Source organism: Leptonychotes weddellii, chromosome 10 (assembly GCF_054177405.1).
Source record: "Leptonychotes weddellii isolate Sample4059 chromosome 10, ASM5417740v2, whole genome shotgun sequence".
Lineage (NCBI taxonomy): Eukaryota > Metazoa > Chordata > Mammalia > Carnivora > Phocidae > Leptonychotes > Leptonychotes weddellii.
In genome coordinates, this window is record NC_138378.1 from 112,810,643 (window position 1) to 112,819,645 (window position 9,003).

The window sequence follows — 9,003 nt, forward strand, 5'->3', positions numbered from 1 at the left end:
ACTCAGGGACAAAGACCTTATGACGGTGGTGGCATCTCAGCTGGACCTCATTGACTCAGCCGTTCCTTGCATGTATGGGCCCCGGTTAGGCTCTGGGCACCGTGTCAGGCCCGCAGTGTACCTGAACTTCAGTCATCCCCTAGAAGACAGGTGTGGTGCTACGCTCACTTCACACATGATGGAACAGATTCAGCAAGGCTAAGTAACTTGCCCGAAGACACACAGCAGGGCCATGGCAGAGCCAGGCTGCAAACCCAGGCAGTCTGGGTTTTGGATTTGCCATGCTGCTGCAGGCGATCTAAAATAGGTTACTTCACATTTCTCTGCTCAGGTCTGCTCCATGAGGGATCGTGAGGGTACATGGCTCTGGGTGAGACGTCGTGAGTTAGCGCATGCCGTGAGTTTGGAACAGCGCCAGGCACGCTGTAAGGTCTGGGAGAGTCGGCCGTTGGTTGTCGGCTCAGACTCTGAAGCCCTGCTCTGACCATGCTGTTCGGTGGCCTCAGAGCGCTGTGGTCTCCCTCAGTGTCCCCTCCGAGGAACTGGTTCTGTGCTTGGGGGCTGATGAGACTTTCACGATGGTGGTAGTGGCTGGGGCGGGGGGGGGGTCGGGGTGTCTGTGCTTTGAGGGCGGCATGTGGTTTGAGTTTGAAATTTTACTTCCTCGAAGTCTAATGAGCCTCTGAAAGTGATTAAGCAGAAGACAGAAGGGTTAAGCCAACGCCTTTTTATCGGAAGAAGTAATATCAAGACTAATGTCCCCAAATCCGTTTCCCACAGCTCCTGCAATCTCTCCCAAAAAGGGGCTATTTCCTGGTGTGGTGGAAATTCGAGCCCAAGGCCCCACATATCCAGGCCAGATGAGGGACTGGCTGGCAGCCCCCCGACCACCACACATAGTGGGCTCCTTCTTCCAGGGAGCCAGGCTGGGAGCTGAGCGCTCTAGGTCAGGCCCTGGACCAGCCCCTTCTCTCTCCGGCGTCCTCAGGGGCCTCCTGCCCCTGCTCTGCTCACACTCACCTCTGCACTTCCTCTTGGCTGAGGGGACACTTGTCCACACGGACTTAGATGCTTATCCCTATACAGGCCCTTCTCCCTCTGTTGATACAGAGGTCCCACATTTCTGGAATCCCAAAATGAAAGTTTCCTGGCACCAGGTAGGGATTGCTGAGCTACTGCTCAGACACCAGAAAGTGGGTTCCCCACCCAGCCCGGATAGGGGCCCCAGGGGGAAGCCTCTGCTGCCCCGGGGTAGGGGGTGACTGATGGGCGATTCCCCGATCACAGGGCAGGGCTGCACTCGGGGCATGGAGAGCTATCAGCGGAAGAACTGTTCCTCAGGCAGGGGAAGAGCATCTCCACGCCTGGCGGGGACAGAAAGGGAGGGCTCACAGCAACCTCAACTCTTCCCCTGCACCCTGCCACTTCCCCAATCAGGGGGTGCTATTTGAGGTCTCCCTCCAAAATGTGTCCTTCTTCCGAAGCTTCTCTACAGCTCTGCAGTCTCCGCTCCCCTTGGCCTATGTTCCTGCAGTGGTATCCTCGGCTCTTCGTGAGTCTGTCTTCCCGGGAGGCTGAGAAAGCATCCCCCACATTTCCTGAGGGGGCAGGACTCAGAGAGTGCTCCTTTCTTCACCTCTTCTTTGAACCTTAGCATATTAGACCTGACTGGAGCCTTCCAGATCACAGAACCATCCCTTCAATGTACAGATAAAGCCCAGAGAAGTCAGGGGACCTACCCGAGGTCACACAGTGAGTCAGTCACAGTAATTAGAACCCAGAGAACCTGACTGAGTGCCAGTGACCACTAAGCCCACTACCTGTGTTGGCAGAAAAGGCTGTAAATATGTTGGAATTTGAAGCGGGAAGTGGTTCCGAGCAGCACGTGCATTGTGCGTTACGCACATATGTGTGTGTGTCGTGGATATTGTGTGTGTGGTGGCTGGGTGTGGTGTGTGTGTGTCTCTGGTGTACGCATGTGTTGTGTGTGTATGAACACTCACACTTGCTACTGAGAAGGGTTAAGAGTGGATAGGGGGACTTCATACAGACCAACAAAGTTGTTGGGACAATCAGGCAGTTACTTTTTCTGAGCAGGAGAACATGGTTTCCTAGCGGCACTCCAGAACCCCCATCCAGGAGGCGTGTTCACAGACAAACCTATGTGATCTGGACAAACCAATGGGTGGGTGTACACGATACAGCAGAAACGCAACGTAGGGAAGACATGGGTAAGTGCCCGACAGGGAGGCTGGTGGTCAAGACAGTGTTCCTAGAGAACATGGTTTGTGCTGAGTCTTGAAGGATTATATTAGACAAGGTTCTCAGAGAAATAGAACCATGTGAGATATATATACAGAGAGAGAGAAATTTATTATAGCAATTAACTCATGCAATTATGGAGGCCAAAAAGTCCCACGATCTGCCCTCTGTAGCCAGGAGAACCGAGAAGGTTGGTGATGTGTTTCAGTCTGAGTTGGAAGGTCTGAGAACATGCCCAACATCCGAGGGCAAGAAAAGATGGATGTTCCAGGTCAAACAGAGCAAATGCTGCTGAGGCTGGGGCCTGGAAGGCAAGTTTTCCTACAGCTAAAGCTCAAAAGGAACTTATTATCCTATACTCCAGTACCCAGCCGGCCCTCAGATGTCCTGGAACACGTCTGTCCCAAACCCTTCATCAACTCACATGGGTCCAACTCCGAGCACAGGGACCTCACTACTCCTCAAAGCAAACGTATCCAGCTTTTAAGCTCAAATGTGTTTCTGAATACTGAATTGGGAATCTTGGGGCAATGCCTGTCCATTTTGGGGTGGGAAATAGGACCACCATAATTTTCAAGGCGGAGGGATTCTTTTTTAGCACAGAACGCGAAGTTAGCCCTTGTGAATGTCTAGAGATGGTGAGAGCTAGTCACCGACGAGGAGCTAGGAAACTGGGGGTCTGGCCCCACGCCTTCCTTACTGGCCTGGTGCCTGTGACTTCATCTCCCTAAGCTTCAGTTTGCTTGTCTGAAAACAATGAGGTTAATCTATGCCCATTTCATATGACTGTGGAGAAGAGCAAATCAACTCTTGAGTGTGAAAACACTGTGCAAAGTAGGTAGTACTCTTTCAGTGCAAGGAATTATCATTAATAATGGTGATGATTATCATTAGTTTGGGTGGTAATGAGAACCATAGCAATTCATTCATAGAAACTTTCTCTCTAAAGCCTGGGAGTAAGTTAGAGCACAAAAGCCAAGGTGAACAAACATTCAGCCTGCTGTCAGGGAGGGTAGATGATAGCCCAGCCTTGGGGAGATTTTTCTGTCAAGCTGCCCTCCTAGAGGGACACACCACCCTTCCTTGGAGGAGTAAGCTCCCCATCCCCTGGTGGCATCCAAGCAGCCCTGGGTAGCCCCATGTCTCTGAAAACACAGAGGGGATTCCTGTCCCAGGGAGAGGAGGGCTGGTTGGGTGGAGTATGAACCAGAGATCTCTCGGAACACTTTCACCCAGAAGGGGTGACTCAGACTATAATCCCCTCGCTCCTGTTCCTGCTTGCTACTCTCCCCGCCCCTAGCAGCCCCTCGCAGCAGTGGACGAGCTGTTATAAAATCCCGTTCCTGGTCTCTGTGGGGCTCCCTGCCCCCACATCCCAGCCCCTCCTCTCTCGCAGGGTGTGAAGACGAGGGTCGGGGGCTCTGCTTGCATTCCTCTGCTGAGCTCGAGAAAGCCGCCCCCTGCCCAGCCCCCTCCGGCCAGCTGGAGCGTCGGGGTGGTCAGCCCCCACTCCCCAGACCGGGAGATGGAGAAGAAGACTGGGCGACCTCCCTCCGCCGTTATCTGCCCCCATCTGTAAACAGCGCCCGGCCCTCCCCAGGGCCGCCTCAGCCTCACACTCGGGGTGACAGGGTGTTTGGACGTTCCGAGACCCTCACCCAGCCGCCTTTGTTCTCCAGGCTTAATGAAGGGACTGCTAAAACCTCGCTGGCCAGATAAGATGACAGGGCAGTCTTTTAGGGTTATGGATGGTACACAGAGGTGACAGGACGAATTCCTGTGTGCAGAGGGGTCCCAGGGCACTGCCTTTTGTCCAGAGGGGAACCCGTCGGAGCTGGTACAAGTTTGGTCCTTCGGCCTCCAAAACAAACACTTCAGCCGCCCGCAGAAAGATTGGAGGGGGATTCGGGAGACAGGCACTTGAGGGGAGCAAAGAACCTCGTCCCCCAAACCAGAGCCCAGCACACCTGGGAGCGGCTGTCTCCACCTCCAGCTCCCCTCGGACTTCTCTCTTAGTCGCGAGAAGAACCCCATCGCGTTCAGTGCATTGGAGTTGACAAAGCGCTTCTACGTATTTTTACTTACTCGGCACAAATCCTTGAGAGTTAGGATATGGGGCGGGGGGGGGGGGTGGCTCTGGATGACGTTATCTGCTTTGAACTTGGGCTAAATCACTCGCCGTCCCAAAGATGGAGATTCTCACGTGGCTGTGGTGGGAAGGCCATGAATTAGCATATTGGGAAATGCATGTAAGCTGTGGCCTCCTGTGTGAGCGCTCATTTGTTTCCTGGGGGATGACAGCTCAGGAGGGACAGGATTCCTCCGCTGTGTTCCCTGCTGCATCCAGCCTGAGCAGGGGTGCGGAGGAGGGGCCATCCTGCATTTTTGTTTGCTGAATGCACAGTTGGGGGGTGGACTTGAGGGCTCCTGGGCTCTGCCAGGGCGGTCAAGGGGGAGCTGGTTTCTGTTTCGATGCACAAACATAGTTTCAAGGGTCTCTTGCTCTGGCTTTGAGGGGTCTGCCCCCCACAGTCCCTGGGGGGGCGTCTCTGGCTGTGGATGGAAGGCCTGCTCCCACTCAGCCACCCGGCGCTGGGCCCATCCTCGGCTTCCACATCCCAAGCAGACCAGGCCCCACCGGGTGGGTCCAAACTGGCACCAGGTCAAAACACAGCCTCCTCCCTGCCCCACCCCCAACACACACACACACACACACACGTACACACACACACACACGCACGTGCTCCAGAGTGCTCTGCTGCAGCTGGTCTCGTGAGCAGGGACTGAGTCCTTGGACCTGCACGGTCTCCAGCTGGACTAGAGGGTGAGTCCTGACACCACTAGACCTCTCCTCACTTAGGAGGTAGTCCGGAGCTCTGGGGAGCAATCTCTCCTCCCCAGCCCCTCACTCCAGCCCTTAAAGACCAAAGGGGAAGGAGGGCCCATCACAACATCAGTCCTGGAGGGGATGGTCCAGTTTGGGGCAATTCTATTTTACTTTCTTCAACAATGAGCAATCTCCTTCTGGCACTTTCTATTTTGACAGACTCCTGTTCTCTTGCAGGTAAGGAAAATAAATGGAGTAAATGGACGGTCGATTGTTGCAGGGCAAATGATGGGGTGTGGAATTGTTTTTACCCCTTTTTGAGACCCCTCAATTGGCCTGCCATTGGACCTCAGCCAGCACCGGGCTGGAAGCCCCACTCAGGAGCTCAGCTGCCTTGCCGAGCCCGCCCACCCCAGGGGTACCCAGGAGGGGCCGGTCGGGGACCTGTCAGCCCGGCTGCCCAATCCCAGGCCCCCAAGCAGAGGCCGACAGAGGCCTGTGGGACAGAGTCTGCGGGTAGGGTCAGCCTGATGCCTTATGTAACAAAATAGACTATGACAGAGAACAATAAACACCGCCTGGCAGAGCGACTTGCTTTCTGGCAATGGCCCCGTTGGTGGAGAAATGCTTCTTCACCCACTTTCTTCCTCCCACTGAGGCAGCCGCGGGAGGTGACACTTCTACTCAGGGAAGGCCCCCCTCCCACCTCCATCAGCTCAGCTCTATTTAGCAAGAGCTTCTGCCTTGGTGTCCCTGTGCTCTGCACGGCCACCCCAAATCCACAGGCATACTGAGATGGCAGCCACCCTTCTCCACCACCCTCAATGGCTCCACGTTGTCCCAGGATGACCACTGACAGTCTCAGTTGGGGATCCAAGGCTTTGCCCAGCTCCCAAGTCACTTTCTTCCCCTCCACAGCCAATGCCAAATTTTTTAATGCACCGTTCCCTTCACTTTCTGGCCACCACGACGTTGCTCATGCTGTTCCAAAAGGCAGACATACCCACCCTCCCAGATTCTTCCTCATCCACAGATCTTTCTCATCTTTCAATTTCTAATGAAAACTCCCCATGCCATTCACCCCCTCTGTACACTTACATCTTCCTCCAAAGCATATTCCTCATGCGTTCATTTTGTATTTGGCTTTGATATGTTTGTCTTCCCATGTCATTGTTAGCGGCTTGAGCAAAAGGAGTGTGACTTATTCCTTGTTGTGCACCCCTCCCTGCTCTGGAGGAGCTCAGATCAAGACCGGGGGGTGGAGGACAGGCATTTAAATAAATGCAAGCAGCCAAGCTTTCGAGGTGCCATGGCAGAAAAACGCATGGCGTATTTGTTTAAACATCTAGGTCGTGGGAGCTGTTGGGCACAAGCAGAGGGGGAAATGTGTATATAAGGGACCACAGTGGTTAGTTGAGTATCGTTGGACTGTCCCTGGGGGAGAGGACCAGCCTTGTGAGCCATGCTCACAATAGGTCATTGTCATGTAGGTGATGAGAGTCTTTGAAAGACTTTTTTCATTATAAATCATCAGAAACTACCTTTGTATCAATAAATATCACAAACCCTCACTTACCAGAGTTTAACTTTCCATTAATCTAAGATGTCCGAAAGAGCACCAATCTAAAGAATAATGAGCATCAAAGGAATAAGAAAACCCTGGGGAATTCAGGGCATGTTCTAATTGGCCACTTCGCTGACCAGAAGATGCACCCACACAAGACATTGAGCCCTTGGCTCTAAAGGAAACAAGTTGACAGGACAAGGGGCAGGAGAGAGGAGAGACAGAGAGGTGACAAAGGGCAGAAGGTGGGGGAAGAGTTGGGTAAGACTGATCAATAACTTCAAACAAAAGGAAATCAAGTTGACAGACTGGTAACAGACAAGGCATATTTCTTATACCTTGCTTCATTCCAAAAGACATTTGCCAAGGTAGGGAGAAAAAAATTTCAGATAGCAGATAATAAGAGAAAGAGTTAATGAAGTCGAGGCATCCCAATCTGGTACAAAATAGGGAAGGCGATACCTGAGCTGTTGACAAATAGCGAGGGAGCTGACACATCACAGGTAACTCACCCTGCCCTCTACCTGCTCAAACACAAATATAAAGAAGAACAACCTAGAAGAGAGAATCAATAGGGGCTCCTGCATGGTGTAGCTGGTTAGGCATCTGACTCTTGGTTTCGGCTCAGGTCATGATCTCAAGGTGGTAGGATCGAGCCTCATATCAGGCTCCACGCTCAACGGGGAGTCTGCTTGAGATTCTCTCTCCCTCTCCCTCTGCCCCTCCCCTCACTCTCTTTGTCTCTGTCTCTGTCTCTTTCTCTCTCAAATAAATAAATAAATACAATCTTTAAAAAAGAGAGAGAAAATCCATAGGTAGGCAGAAAACTCTGTATATTTCAGGTCACTTCCCAAATCTCAGATTAGACCGGTCTTTGAAAAATGTCTCCTTCCTCTAACCAAAAAGCCACCATCATTTGGTAGCACACTGATTTACTTGCCAAAATGTCTAGCCATCCTGCCTGAATGAAAATGCTATGTTCATGTCACGAGTCTTCCGACCCGTACACGAAAGTGCCGAGAATAGAACCAGACAGATAGTGAATGGTAAGGATAGGCTGGTAATAAAAAAAACGTGGTACATACATACAATGGGATACTATTCAGCCCTGAAAAGGACCAAAATTCTGACATAGACTAACATGGGTAAACTATGGTTTATATACCAACAATACCTAAAGGAGTCAAATTCATAGAGACAGAAAGTTAGCATCGATGTTACTGTGAAAGGGGAATGGGGAGTAACATGCTGTTCCTGGGGAGAGAGTTTCAGTTCAGGGTGATGAAGAAGCTCGGCAGATGGATGTTGGTGATGGTTGTACAACCACGTGAATGTTGTTCTTCATGCCGCTGCATTGTACACTTAAAAATAGTTGAAATGGGGGCACCTGGGTGGTTCAGTCGGTTGGGCGTCTGCCTTTGGCTCAGGTTGTGATCCCAGAGTCCCGGGATCAAGTCCCAAGTCGGGGAGCCTGCTTCTCCCTCAGACCCTCCTCCATCTTGTGCTTTTTCTCTCTTTCTCAAATAAATAAATAAAATCTTTTTAAAAAAATCATTGAAATGATAAATTTTATGTTATGCATATTTTACCACAGGGGGGAAAAGTGCTGGGAGTTCAACAAGGTTCGGTGAGAGGAGCAAGCAAACACACAGCTTTCTTCTACCATTCTGCCCACCCCAACATAATTCACAACCAGTTTTCTGGCTGGAGAGACCAAAGGGGCACTGAGCTGTCCCCATCCCTGCGTCGTTTATGTGGGTCAGAAATCAAGTAGCTGGCCAGTGGGGTGGACCGACGTGAGCACCTGGGCCCCACCAGTGTTCCAAGGGTAGAGGGCAGGGTGCCTCGGGATGGCCAAAAGAATGGGACAAATGACATCGTCTGCAATGTCAACACACACACAGGGAATGTGGACATGCTCCCCTCTGGAGCTGCGTGGATTTTTCGTTCAGAGACGCGAGGGGAAATTGTGGAGGCAACGTTCACGAACATTTCTTCTGGAGAGACGCGTGAAGCCACTCCATGTCCTCAGTGGGACAGACAGCCGCGTGAGCCCATGGGTCCCAGCTTCCAGCGTCTGCGCCAGACTTTCACTTCCTCGGCGTGTGGACCGTGTGTGTGGAAGGATTACAGTGCACACCTAGAAGCCCCCCGGCCTCCTACCCCCCGGGTGTCACTGTCTGAGCAGAACTGGCCACACGCTGACCTCCTTCTTGGCCCCGCACAGCAGAGACTCACACCCTCTGTGAACAGGTGGTCTTTCTTTGTCACTGCTCCACATTTTGTCATCCCTCTCATTTCTTGCTAGTAGCAAGGCCCATCCCCCTCTACTGTGTCCGCCGTCGCCCCC